Below are 14,825 nucleotides of genomic sequence, written 5' to 3' on the forward strand. Positions count from 1 at the left end.
TATGCACCAGTTGTCATATATATATGTTCCCCAAGGAGCACATTGCTTATTAGTACTCAAGTGAATTATTGATTTAGCTAAATTATCTTAGTGATTCATTTACAGCAAACTCTGCCTATCTCTGTGACCTCTGGAACTCCATAGGTTAATTATAGCAGAGCTCATACTCCCCTACTAAACAGTAAGGGGTTATATGATAAACTGCTACCTTCATATCCCAAATGGATATCGTCAACTAGACTTATACAGTAAGGCCCTTATTCTGGTTCACTCGCAAAGGCTAAATCCTTTTTACATAGACAAAACCACAGGTGGGGCAGATGTAACATGTGCAGATAGAGTTAGATTTGGGTGGCGTTTTTGGGTGAGATCTATATTGCAGTGTAAAAATAAAGCAGTCAGTATTTTTCCTGCACAGAAACAAAATAACTCACCTACTGTAAATCTAATTCTCTCTGCATATGTTACATCTGCCCCACCTGCAGTGCACATGGCTTTGTCCATTTGAGAAGGAATTTGCCTTTGAAAGTGAACCAGAATAAGGGCCTAAATATCTTCTCGTTCTCAAACAGTCTCACTGACAGAGGTTACACACAGCATGCACAATCAGAGAGCACTAAGGGTCTGATTCAGGTTGGCTTGCTAGGCAAACATTTGCTGCCTAGCTAGCCCATAAACGCCTCCCACCACCCGGCTGAATGTTCTCCCCCAGCTGCCGAATCCACACTGTACCATGCGAGGGAATGTGTATGCGAACACATCCCATGGCATGCGACCGAAGGGGAGAGAAATCATTTGATGGTCGCTGACGGCAAGGATTTGATGTATTCATCGCAGCCGGCAAGTACTGGCTAAGTCCCTGGCTATTCTGAGCCTGTGGTGAGTGGTAACCAGTGGAAACGTTATTCGATGGTGAGCATCTAAGGAATGGATTTGGCTATGTTTGCTCTGTTGTGAAGTCTTCGCTAGCCATACACATCTATTTGCACAGCAAGCGCATTCATTCGCAAGGAATTTCACTATAGCGGGGCTGCGTCTACCTAATTGCTGGCCACAGCAAATTCATGCAGCAGTGATCATGTCAGAATTGTGCCCAATGTCTTATTCTGGGATTTTTCATCCTCTTTACCCTTTTCGGCGTGTTGTAGTAATACCATATTTATATAATACTTTCCTGCTGTCCTGGGATGTCCGGGAGGCGCCCAAATCCCAGATGCACAGAGGAGTATCCAAGTCTCTCGGAGGCTGTTTGCAGCCACACACTGCCAAAGTGAAGTGGGTAGTCTGAATGGCTTTATGAGGTGCAGTGGCGTAAGTTCGTCCGTGTTGACCGGAGGCAAGATAAAAGTTGGTGCCCCCCCATAGATAGATAGCTAGAGAAAGGGAGAATTAAAGATAGGGGGAAAGAAAGAGAGTGATAGAAAAAGAGAGAAACAAGCATGTCAGAGAGAAAGCATGTCAGAGAGAGGCATCAGGCAGAGAGGGGTGAGGTGAGAGTGGGACCAGGCAGAGAGAAGGATGAGGTGAGAGTGGGATCAGGCAGAGAGAGGGATGAGGTGAGAGAGGGACCAGGCAGATAGAAGGATGAGGTGAGAGTGGGATCAGGCAGAGAGAAGGATGAGGTGAGAGTGGGATCAGGCAGAGAGAGGGATGAGGTGAGAGTGGGATCAGGCAGAGAGAGGGATGAGGTGAGAGGGGGATCAGGCAGAGAGAAGGATGAGGTGAGAGTGGGATCAGGCAGAGAGAGGGATGAGGTGAGAGGGGGATCAGGCAGAGAGAGGGATGAGGTGAGAGGGGGATAAGGGAGAGAGAGCGATGAGGTGAGAGTGGGATCAGGCAGAGAGAGGGATGAGGTGAGAGAGGGATAAGGCAGAGAGGGATGAAGTGAGAGGGGATCAGGCAGATAGAGATGTGTAAGAGTGGGATCAGGCATAGAGGGATGAGGTGAGGGGGGTCAGGCAGAGAGAGGGATGAGGTGAGAGGGGGATAAGGCAGAGAGAGGGATGAGATGAGAGGTGGTCAGGCAGATAGAGATGGGTAAAAGTGGGATCAGGCAGAAAGAGGGATGAGGTGAGAGGGGGATCAGGCAGAAAGAGGGATGAGGTGAGAGGGGGGTCAGGCAGAGAAGATAAAAGAGAGAGTGGTGGAAATCAGCCTGGTGCTGCTAAAGCCTGGATGCAGGCATTTAGAGCTAGAGTGGGAGGTGGGCTGCTGCACCGATGCTGCATGAGCCCCACGGTTCTGAACCCTTCTGGGCCACGCACACAAAGAGGGGCCACCTGGGTGTGAGGTGACGGGGAGGGATGAGGGGGTGACAAGTACCTTCCAGCCCCATGTCCTTGGGCTCACTGAGCTGCTGATTCACAGGCTTGTCCTGATGGAGGTTCATGTTCCTGGGTTTGGCCTTGATCAGTCCTGCGGGTTCGGCTGAGTGGGGGAGGCCTCTGCAGGGCCTGCGTAGTGGCTGCAGCCTGGCCCTTTCCTGTGGGCTGTTGGAGATGAGCTGTTGGGGAGAGATCAGTCGGGGGAAGGAGCAGTGGGGATGCTTCTCCCCGAGTGGAAGGCTGACACTTGTCGCGTGGGACTGGCTGCTTGTATGCAGCACTCCCTGAGTGGCATCCGCACGGCTGCTGACTGTCTCCTGCTGCTGCAGCCTGCCCGACTCCCGGCTCCTCGTCACTGTGTTGGCTGGCTCTCATTTGCTCAGGCCACTGTCACTCAGTGAGTACAGCATCGGCCAACCAAGTGACAGGGAGGACTGGGGGGGCATCGCTGTCGCATACATTAGGGCACCTCAAATGAGTGGAACACCAGGGGCAATGGAGCAAGTGCCCCCTTTGAGGCTGGCGCCCGGCGGCAGATGACTGCATTGCCTCAGGGAGTTCCGCCACTGATGATTTGTGCAAATCGCATCCCCATGACACCAGTCTACACATGCCAATACTGGTAGTAGTGCTGCTGTATAATGTGGATGGGGCCATGATAGCCCGATAGTGCCATCACACCCCCTTACCACCCATATGACAGATCAACATCTTATGCATTGCCAGCCTGGCTGCCTGCTTCCAGCGGGGGGCAGACAGAAAGTCACCTACTGTGATTTATACTCATCACCCAATTGGACCACAAAAGACCAGTTATTGTATAGTATATAGATCTTTTATAATAAAAATGGATTCAAAATCCTTAAATTAAGCATGTGTATCACTGAGCTGTCTTATTTACTGTATGGGAGTCTGCAACAATTCATTGGAAATCTCTAAACTAATCAAATTAGTCATTTAAAAGAGTGCCCCAACAAAAAGAGAGTCCTTTTTTTCTCTTTCTCTGTTCTCATTGATCTGACTCCTACGGCAGCACCTCCACACATGTAACCTGTTCAATAAAATATAAAATTTTATTTGTATTGTTATTTGTGGATAAATATACCTGTACCTTAATATTGTCAGATTTCCTACGCCTGTGCACTTGTGTTTCCCATTTCCCCTTTTCCTTACAAACAAAAATCAGGAGCCACCCAGCAGGTATGTACAGATGTTTATAGAGCAGTGCAGAAAAAGTTTAGGGCTGCCAATTTGCGGGAACTAAATATAAACAATTCATCAAACTGTACTTTCCAGGGGGGCCGTCTGTCCGGGAGCCCCACCAGATGGGACAGCTCCCGGACCCCCCCCCCCCCCCCCCACACACACACACACACACATACCCCCACCCCCTCCCCCAGGACTTACACTATAAGCTCTGGAATGACAGAGATTGGTGAATGGAGACTGTCCAATCCGATGTTTCGGGGTCGGGGGCCGGGGCCTGTTCTGGTTTTTACTCATACCCACATTTTCGCTGTTGTGGGCACATTATCAGTTGTTTGAGTAAGCAATAATACAATTATGGTTGATGCAGGTGGTATAATTACTATGAGGCATGGAAGCTTATGAGTCCTGCATGTGGATTTCATCTCTCATGCTCTCACATCTGAGATGGATCTAGATGGGGGGAATCACCTCTACACTCCTCTTCCCCCTCTGAGATGTCAGTGTAATGGGCAGTGTAGTGTCGGTCTTGTCCTCACAGCTTATTGTTCTGGATGATATATGAAAGAAGAGGGCTGCAGAGGTCCCAGTGCATGTAGAGCGGGGAGATTGGTGTCTAATAATTGGGGCTTGGAATAAAGAATCTCTGCCAGTCCACATCAGCAGCACCACTGACCTTTTCCTGTGCTGACCATTTATATGTCTCACCTCACACCATCTAACTCCTGCGCACAGCCTATCACCTCACACCATCTATCTCCTGCTCACAGCCAATCACCTCACATCATCTATCTCCTGCTCACATACAGACTTTCAATACAGAATCCGACGTACTCCCCAAGAAGTGTATTAGAAATGTGTTGGCCGTTTGGCTTCTCAAACTCAGATATAAAGCAGTATGAGGGTGTCACTTAATGTGTTTTCATATAGAGACAATGAATTGTTCAGTTTAAAAGCTATACTCAGTCAGATGATCTGAACCTAGCATAAGGCTGATTAAAGTTTCAATAGTGTGACAAGTGGTGTTATCTAAGGACACATAAAGCATGCGGAGACACTGGAAGTGGGAGGATGAACACCAGTGATGGGCATAAAGATGCAGATTAACTGCAGCAAAAAGTGCAAGAAAGGCCACAATTGTGTCTAACTCAGAATCAGGCTCTAAGAGAAAGGTTCCTGCTCACTTCACAAACTCCATCCCGAGGGACATTTCAAGAGAGGAGGAAGCCCATGTGTAGCCTCCTCCAGCTGGGACCCTCCTCTCTAGTGGGAGCAGCACATTGTAGTAGGGTCTGAGAACTAGAGCACTCAGACCCTACTGTGCATGTGCAGATCTCTGGAAAGTGGCACGGAGGACATTTTTCCTGTGATTTTAGCATCTCTGCTGCTGCCGGGAGCAGTGCAGCATTGTGGAGCATTTGCAGATCTCTGGAAAAATGGTGCAGCATCCATTTTTCCGGTGAATCCGGCAGCACTGCTGCCCCTGTTGCTGGACTCTAACAGGCTAAGTATTTAAAAAATGGGTGCAGCGTGTGCAATGTGGGCCTCCCTGGGATTCAGGAGCCCATGTGCACCATGCACATGGCAACCACTATAAATACACCCCTGCCCATCTCTCTGACAAGAATGTCTCCATTAGGGTTGCTTCCAGGGACGTGCGACCCCACCGCACGCCACTGGTTGCTTCCATGAATTTCCTGCGCTGTTTGCCCATTCCAATCCACCCAGGGCCGGTGTAAGGCTTCTCTGCACCCTATGCAAAACTTCAACCTACTGCCACCAATACCCACTTTCCAACCTCTTAAGGCATACTTGACTAACATTCCAGAATGGCAGGGAGGCTCCCAAAAAGTAGGTGGACCTCCCAGCCCCACCCCAGAAAGGTGGGCAAGTCCCCTGCTTTGAAAGATTGCTGGTGGGCTCGAGCGCTGCCTTTGTTCTGTGCACTGATTGCCCGCAGGTGAACCAGGACACTAACATTACCACCTCCCGCTGTGAAACCGCTGTAACAGCTAACTGAAGCGTCTGGCCAAGACCGCAGCAGCAGCGTGTGATGTCTGCACGGCAAGCCGCACACTTCCTGCCTGACCCCAGTGCGACCCCCCACGCGAGTGCAGCAGGGAGCTGCCTGACAGACTGAGGAGGCATAGTGCGTGGCGAGGCAGAGATATCCCCTCGCAGGCTCGCCGCATCCCCACTCCAACCGGCACCAGCTAGACACAGAGCATGAGGCTACAGGGAGACTGGGGGAGCTCACTGGCAGTAATTGCTGACCCCCGCCAGTCTACAGAGAAGCGGAAACCACACCACCAAACCACGCTGAGTGATCCCTGCAAACACTCACAGAAACAGGCAACCAGCAGGACCTCATCCTGGACCCACAGCAACAGGTAACCAGGTTGGTGACAGAGGTGTGATGATTGTATATATATCGATGTTCTACATGCATATAATGCCATACTAGTCATTCTTAATGTAAGATACCCTTTAGTTTGTAATATATGCTATCCCCATAGGGGACGTTGCAAGTTTGATGGACACTTATATATATATATATATATATATATATATATATACAGTGGTCGAAGTGGGGCGGTATACGGGGGTATGGCATACCCCCACTTTAATCTGAAGATAAAAAAATAAAGTTTTTTTTCCCCCTCAGGATGCTCTCTGATCACTCAGCAGCACATATTGTGCTTTTGTAATACCCCTGTACAACGGGGCAGTCTGGCAGGGGACGTTGATGGACAGGGGGGTGTCCGAAGGTGCGCACTATATTCACTCTTTACTTTTCCATACCCCCACTTCAAAATTTCCATACCCCCACTTCAAAATTTCCACTTCGACCACTGTATATATATATAGATGCCTTCACAGAAGGCAAGACAGACTTTTATGAAAAGCAATACCTTTATTATTTTATTTTTACACCACATATCCCTCGGAAGGGATTGGACTGGGCTGCCCAGATACAGAGACAAATTGCAGGGCAAACTCAAATACCCCGTTCAGAGGGGTTAACAGACTTTTGGCAGTTAACATGAAATTAAATAAAGTTGGGGTGCTCGCGCTCAGCGCGAGCCCCATGGTAACCCGCCTAAACACAGTTGATATAAATAGTAAAAGCTGTTACTGGTGTGGCGCAGTTCCCTGAGGTGATAACAATATGCAGAGCTACGCAGCATAGAGGCGGCAGACAGCTGTGCTGGGGAAGAATAGATATCTACCTGAGGCTCCGGTGATGTCGGCGAGTCCCTCCTCTTACAACGCGGGGCGGCGCTGACAGGCAGCAGCAGCTTTGGTGTCGGGCAGTGTGCGGGGTCCGGCGGCCAGTACAGGAAACGCTGGGAGAAGCACGCCGCGTCATCCAGGAGGCGGGCGGCTCCTTAAGCAGCTGTTCGGGGAACCCGGCGGTGACAGAAAGAAGGAGAGGTGCAGGGGAGGCTCCGGAGCTACCCGGCGGGCGTGACTGACAGCCGGTGGAGGCCGCGTCATCCAGGAGGTGGATTCAACAGGAGAGGCTGGGCAGAGCCGGAGGGCTGAGCAGCTGAGTGACAGGGCGGACGGAGGCAGCAACAGAGGCATTTCAGGAGGTGTCGGCTACACAGAAAAGCCGGCAGAGACCTATACCATACAAGTATGCGATTGGTGAGTGTTGGCCAGCCCCATCGCTGCCCACCCCGCATTACCTCACAGATACAGGCAACAAAGATAGACAGCCAATTAGGACGCCCTTTTACACCAATCCCACACAAAGGCAGGCTAATATAGATTCAGACCAGCCTCCGCATACGCAAAAAGAAGCCAAAACCCAGTACAGTCAGAGATTTCTTACAAACCGCCCTTTTCAGGCAGCACCTAGTGTAAGAGGAATAATTCCCTCAGGCATAATCTTATTCATAAGGAGTTTACACTGAGGCTGCAGTAATAAGAAAGATTTCTGTTTAAGAAAAGACTCAGTTCCCCTCCAGAGATTATTCAATTTTAGGATTCAATGTTATTCCGGAGACACAGTAAAACGTTTCTACCAGTTAGTAAAACATTTCCTTCAGTATTGAAAGGTTGAAGTTCATTTGGAGATTGTGGCGAGAAACAAGACTACAGGCAGCAGGGACAGTGTTAACTACAGTCTTTATACCAGGACCAGAATTCAGTTTACTAAACTCAGTCACCCTTCTTACTTGAGCTCCATATAGACAATAAATATTTAGTACACTATTGCTGAGGATCCTGACAAAATAGTGTAGCTTAATTGTTATCCAATGGTTAATTAACTCAGTTCAGAATACCCCTGAGAAAGCAGTCAGCATAAAGACAGGCTTAACATTTAAGTGGATACAAAAGGTCAATCTACAAAAGTTACTGTAACATCTTTAATCTCTCTTTCTGGATTACAAATAATTTGCTTCTACTCTGCAATTCTATGAGAAAAACTTAATATTTGATATACAGTAAAGCCTTTAAAACTTTCCAGGACCTTTTTAACACAAGTAACTAATTCATTTTGCAGCACAGGAGAATAAAAGCGCTTTCTTGAAACGTGATTGCAATCAGAATTGAACCATTGCGAGACTATTGCAGACTAAACAAATATTGCGCAATAATAATTTGGGTAACTTAGAGGCCTCTATCAGACAGTAGTTGTTACATGGATGTTTAAAGTAGATATGTAATGGAACATACAACTGAGTTAATTGGTTGACGTCTAATATTTGTTACATTGTGTTTTGCTGAATATCTGAATTAACCTGTGTTTATCGTAGCAACAAAGTAGGGTGGTTAACCTGTTTGTTTAGGAATACCAGGACTACAAAGCAATAGAAGACAGCAGCCGAGAGTTCCTGTACAATAAAAATTGAATCTTGATTGTAGCATTATTGTATGTTTCCATGGAATGTGCCTCAAATATTAATAGCATTCATTTTTTTAAAGAGAATAAATTGTTCATTCTTCTTGCACACTGTGGACATTTATATGTTATTGTAGCCTGACTTGACCTAACACCTTGCAAGGAAAGAACGTTAACTACAAAGGGAAGGAAGAAATATTTACCTGTGCAAGACTGTGATAGATTTCACAGAGGGAAAGGTTTGCCAGTTCAGGCTAAGGGGAATACGTTTATGTGAACCTGAATCCTGCGTCTCCTCTCCCTATTATAACATGGTGAAGGGTGTATGATAAATGCCCAGAAACTGTCATTACAGCCTCATATGGGTCTAAGTGGTTTGAGGGTCCCAGTGAAGAGAAATAAGTATCTGCTAGCTGCCTAGATTGCAGCATACAGCCTGACTAAATAGAACTGAGCCATATACATCTATTTACCAGTCCTGGGGCCATTGGCAAAGGCAAACAGGTCATAAGCTACAGAAGATACCTGATCCTTCGCTGTTTTACAGCCGGCAAAAAAAAAGAGCAAAGCAAACCCGGCACAAACAGAACAGCTGAGACCTCAGTGCCACTCAGTTAAGCCTCTTTTTTTTTTTTTTTTTTCTTCTTCCTCTCCTCTTTTTTTTTTCTTGTTGCTGTAATAAAGCTGCTGCACGATATAAAATATGGGCAAGACGGGCCAAAATACAGCCGCAGCCCGGCTGGAAAAGTATGCTCGCTCTCAGACACAGACAGGGAATAATTCCCAGATCACTACTCCCCAGACAACTCCAGCCAAGGGTTCCAATCATCCGAGACCGGCTGTTGTTACACTGCAACAGGTGATGGACGCAGTCAACACCTGTGAAACCCGATTACTGGAACAAATAAATAAGGTCCAATTGGATATAATGTTGCTGAGGAATGACGCACAAAAAATACGTGAAAGGGTTACAGAGATAGAGGGCCGAATCTCCTCAGTGGAGGACGTGGTGGTCCTCCTTCAATCCCAAGTTAAAACCCTGGCAACACAAATGGCGGATATGCGACTAAAAATGTCCGATTTCGAGGGAAGACTGCGCCGTAATAACATCAGATTTATTGGCTTTGAAGAACGTGCAGAGGGCAACCAGCCCGAAAAATTCCTTGAGGAATGGCTCATCCAGGAATTTGGGAAAGAGGCCTTTTCGGCTCAATTCGCAATTGAAAGGGCCCATCGAGTTCCAGCCCGTCCTACCATTCCAGGAGGCCCACCACGTACCATCATCGCTAAAATCCTTCACTTTAAAGATAGGGATAGTATCCTGCGTCTAGCACGGTTCAAACCAGACTTTGGGTAAAAGGGAAAGAAAATCTCTGCTTTCCCGGACTTTCCGATTGAGATCCAAAGAGAGAGAGCAAAGTAAAGTCAAGGCTCAGAGAGCTGGACATTAAATATTCCATGCTATATCCCTCTAAACTAAGGATCGAAGTGACTGGAGAGACCAAAGCGGCTGGCTGGCTGGCTGGATCCTACCCAGGTAGGAGACAACTAGCTAACCCACAGCAAAGACTCAAGATATGACAGGTTACTTTTTGTCCTTTTTTTTGTTTTCTCCATTATGATTGCTGGATCGTATAGGCAAATATGAGCCTAATTGCAGCAAGGATTGGAGATTTGATTTTTTTTTATTTATTTTTTTATGTGTTTTTTCATATGCATGTGGGGGAGGGGGTGGGTGGGATTATGTATAAAATATGATATTGATGTGGAGAGCCGGCCGCACGTTTGGTGGCCATGAATTAACTGCTCCTAAGAAGTAGATAGGGGTGAGAGAAGTAGGTACGCCTGGGGGTTCAGGAGGTACAGGGTGGGGGAGGGGGGAAGGGGTATATGTTATGTTTGTCTAGGCAGTATTTTAAGTATATGTCTAAACACAAGTCAAAAGTAATCATCCACATGGAGACATTGAAGGAAATAATGGATTTAAAAATAATAATGAGGAACAGGAGAGAAGGGGTGGGGAACATTCCAGCTGAAAAAGTACTTTGATGGTTAATGTACTAACATGGAATGTTAGGGGTCTTAACAATAAAATTAAAAGATCGTTAGTACTAAATCATTGTAAATAATTGGAGGCCGAAATGATCTGTCTGCAAGAAACGCATCTGTGTGGGGACCGCCTAATGGCTCTAAAGCGCCCATGGATTGGTGCAACATTTCATGCCCCGTTTTCATCCACCTCTAGAGGGGTCTCAATATTAGTCAAGAAATCTGTCAATTTTGAAAGCCGAAGGGTTAAAACGGACCCAGGAGGCAGATTTATATTTATTGAGTGTAGTATTGACAACGTTGATTTCTGTTTGCTAAGTGTTTATATTCCCCCGCAGTTCTCTTATGAGGTAATAAGGGCAGCAGTAGACTTTTCCATGTCGTACCCTGAGAATCATGTGATATGTCTTGGAGACTTTAACAACATTATCTTCCCTCAGCTAGACCAGTGGAGTAGGGTCAATTTTGAGCCCCAAAGCGAGAAGAACAGGTTCGCTGAATTTATAGAGGGGATAGGATGGAAAGATCCATGGAGAATTAAGTACCCAGATCTATCTCAATTTTCTTGCTACTCAGCAACACACAGGGGCTTCTCCAGAATAGATTTAATCTTGACGTCAGAGAAATTAATTAATAAGATTGTGCATATAGCGTATAAAGCACGGGGAATATCGGACCACTCTCCGCTAATTATGCAACTAGATCTGGAGAAATCTCTGGGGTATAGATCTTGGAAGCTACAACCATTCTGGCTTTCACAGCTTAATCAGGATGAGATAGAAGGGGAAATGATGGCCTTTTTTGAATCCAATGAGGGGTCCACCTCAAATATGTTTATGTGGGATGCTTTTAAAGCTTTCCTAAGAGGAATATTTATTAAAAAAATCTCTTTCCTCAAAGGGGTAAACCGCAAGAGAGCACACAATCTTGAGGCACAGATGATACAGCTAGAAGTAGTATATCAATCCAGTAAAACTGACCTAGATTGGAATAACTGGCAAAAAGCACAGGGTGAGTGGCTGGAGTATATGCAGGATGTAAATAGCCGTAGGCTCATATCAAGCTCACATCGGTGGTATTCGAGCTCAGATAAAGTTGGAAAATTTCTAGCATATCTAACAAGACAGGACAGACCGTCAAATATCATACCTAAAATAAAAACAGATTCAGGGGAAATTCTGACCTCCACCCCCAAGATAGTGGATGAATTTGTGAAACACTATAAAGCAGTGTATCAGTCATATTTAATAAAAGATCAGGAGGAAATAGGGACTTTCTTGAAAGAAATAGAGCTCCCACAATTGTCTTTAGAAGCTAGGAGTCTCATGGATGCCCCAATGGGAATCGCAGAAGTAGAAAAAGTAATCAGAACCCTGCCATTGGGGAAAGCCCCAGGCTTGGACGGGCTACCAGGGGAGGTATACCAAAAGTTTGAGAAAACATTGGCCCCACGGCTAGTCTCTGTATATCAAAATTTGATGACAGAGGATAAGCTGCCACCATCAATGGCAGAAGCGTCGATAGTAGTCATACCAAAAAAGGGCAAAGATTTGATCAGGGTGGACTCATACAGACCAATATCATTAATCCCAACAGACGCAAAGATAATCGCCAAAGTGTTGGCGAACAGATTGAGTAGGGTTATTCAAAGCGTAGTCCATCCTGACCAAACAGGGTTTATGAGGGGGAAGTCCACGATGATCAACCTAAGAAGGGCATTCTCCTATATCCAGTATGCCAACAGGGCGGGGTTAGATGCCGTGTTGGCCTCATTTGATGCCAACAAGGCATTTGACTCCGTCGAATGGAGCTACCTGTGGGCCACCCTTGGGGCATTTGGCTTTGGACCAACTTTTATTAAATGGCTGCGGCTATTGTATAGGAACCCAAGCGCACGAATCTCCATAAATGGCTATACATCCACCCCATTCCTGTTGAACAGGGGGACTCGTCAAGGATGTCCCCTATCACCGTACATATTCGCGATAGCCATCGAACCCCTAGCATGCTTATTAAGATCAAGGCTGAACTGCCAAGGGGTAGGGGTCGGTGGGGGATTCGATTTAATTTCCTTGTATGCAGACAACCTTCTGGTTGGCTTGGCCAGACCAGGAGAGAAGCTACAGGGGGTAACTGATCAGATCAGGCAGTTTGGGGAATACTCCGGGCTTACTATCAATTGGAGTAAATCCCACCTTTTGGCAATAGGTGAGGAAAAGGTGGATGACGATTGTACAAATACCCCCTTGGCAAAGGTATCCAGATTTAAATATCTGGGGATCGAAGTATCAGGACAACCTGAAGACTTTGTGAAAGAAAACATATCCCCAGCACTGGCAGAGGTGAGGAAGAAATGTAAGTGTTGGATAACCGCTGTCCCGCTGACACTTATCGGTCGCATAAATCTTGTCAAGATGATTATATTGCCTAAAATCCTGTATATACTCCAGCAATCACCAATATATATTAAAGATGATATTTTTTGAAGTATAAACAGCATAATAACCACGTTCATATGGCGTAATAAACGACCCCGAGTTAAATTACTCACCCTTTGGAGAACTAAGGAAAAAGGGGGCCTAGCTGTACCGAATTTCAAAAACTATTACTATGCGGCCCAAATGGTACATTTAAATCTTTGGGTAAAGATGGAAGAGTCAACTAAGGAGCTGAGTAGCCTAGTAGAAAGCGTGGATAGGAATGCCACTCCTCTACAGTTGTTGGTATTTAATAGAACATCCAGGGAATACCCCCCTATAATAAATCAAGCCATTAGAATTTGGAGAGCTGTTTGTAAACTGGACAGATATGTTGGAGTGGATCCAGAAGCATCCTTTTTGTCTTTGACAATAGCACATGAAATTAGGAAGCAGCAAGGTGGGAAACTATGGTTGCAATATGGCATATCCTCAGTAGGTCAATTATATCATGATAAAGTGTTTAAAACCTTTGAGCAGATGCAGGCCGAATTTGGATTACCTAGACATATGTTCTTTAGATTTCTTCAGGTTCGGAGCGCGCTAACCCAGTACAGTGCAGGCAGGAAAGGGTGGCTGAAGGAAGCCCCGATTAAAAAATGTATCCAACAACTAAATCCTCGAAAGCGTATCACCAAACTTTATGGGTACATTATGACCAACATCAACGAGGCAGATCTATCCCAGCTTAGGCAGAGATGGACAAGAGATATCCCAGACATAAATGAAAACAATTGGCAGCGGGCACTAGCCACCCCAAAAAAGGCAACAAACTCTATAAGAACTCAACAAGTACAGTTCAATATACTTTACAGGACATACATGACCCCAGCTAGGCTGAACAAAATAGATGGATTAAAAAAAGATGATTGCCCAAAGTGTGGGGAAAATTGGGCTATGTTCTGGCACCTATTGTGGGCTTGTAGGAAGGTGAATCACTTCTGGGAAAAGATCTGCCAGATTATTAGTGGTATGGGGGTATCGAGGGATGTCCTCACAGCAACAAATTTGGTATTGGGACTCTGGTATAGAGAAAATATCTCTAGAGAGTTGGGAACAATTCTATTGAATCTTACGGCACTGGCTAAGGTAATTATAGCACCTAATTGGATGGCAGGGGATGGCCCTGCAGTAGAGGAATGGATCAATCTGGTGAACGTCAAAGTTTACATATGCTACAAGAGGTACTAGCACCAAATTTCATGCAATTTGGGAAATATGGCACAGTTCAGAATATTATAAGATACAAGGAAAGACCACTATCTCACAGTAAAAAAGTATAATACATAAAAAAGAAAAAAAAAAGAAAGAAAGATGAGAGGAGGAAAAGAAAAAGAAAAATATATATATGCATTTAACTCGTTAATAGTATTGTATTGAAGTAGTGAGGATTAAGGTAATATGTAATTAATATGACACATAAGGGGAGGGAAGGGGGGGGGGGGGGTGAGCCACGATCTCTGTAGCACATTCTTTGACTTCTTCTTTTTTGTCATCTTATTAAGTATATATATTAAGTATATATATGTATACAAGTATAGAAAGTAACTAAATTTATATGTTTTCGTTCAAAAGAAGAAAAGAAAATATGTAGGTAATAATTATTGACGGTCAGTATATCGGTAGAGAAATCTTGAGTGTGTAAAATAGCGTATTCATTAGAGAAACTGTGAAGGTAATTGTAAATATAAAGATGATATAGAATAAATGTTCTTCTCCATCCCGTAAGAAAGGTTTTAGGAAGTAGAGAGGTGTTCCTCATTAGATGTGATATGATTCTATTGTCTACAAAGTTGTTATATGTTGTTGACGTGTGGTGTAAAGTCCAAAAAATTCCTGCGTATGTTATGTAACAAATGTATGTTTTACAATGTTTGTCTTTTTTTTCATAAATAAAAACTCAATTAAAAAAAAGTA

This window comes from Crinia signifera, chromosome 5 (genome assembly GCF_055691185.1).
Source record: "Crinia signifera chromosome 5, ASM5569118v1, whole genome shotgun sequence".
Lineage (NCBI taxonomy): Eukaryota > Metazoa > Chordata > Amphibia > Anura > Myobatrachidae > Crinia > Crinia signifera.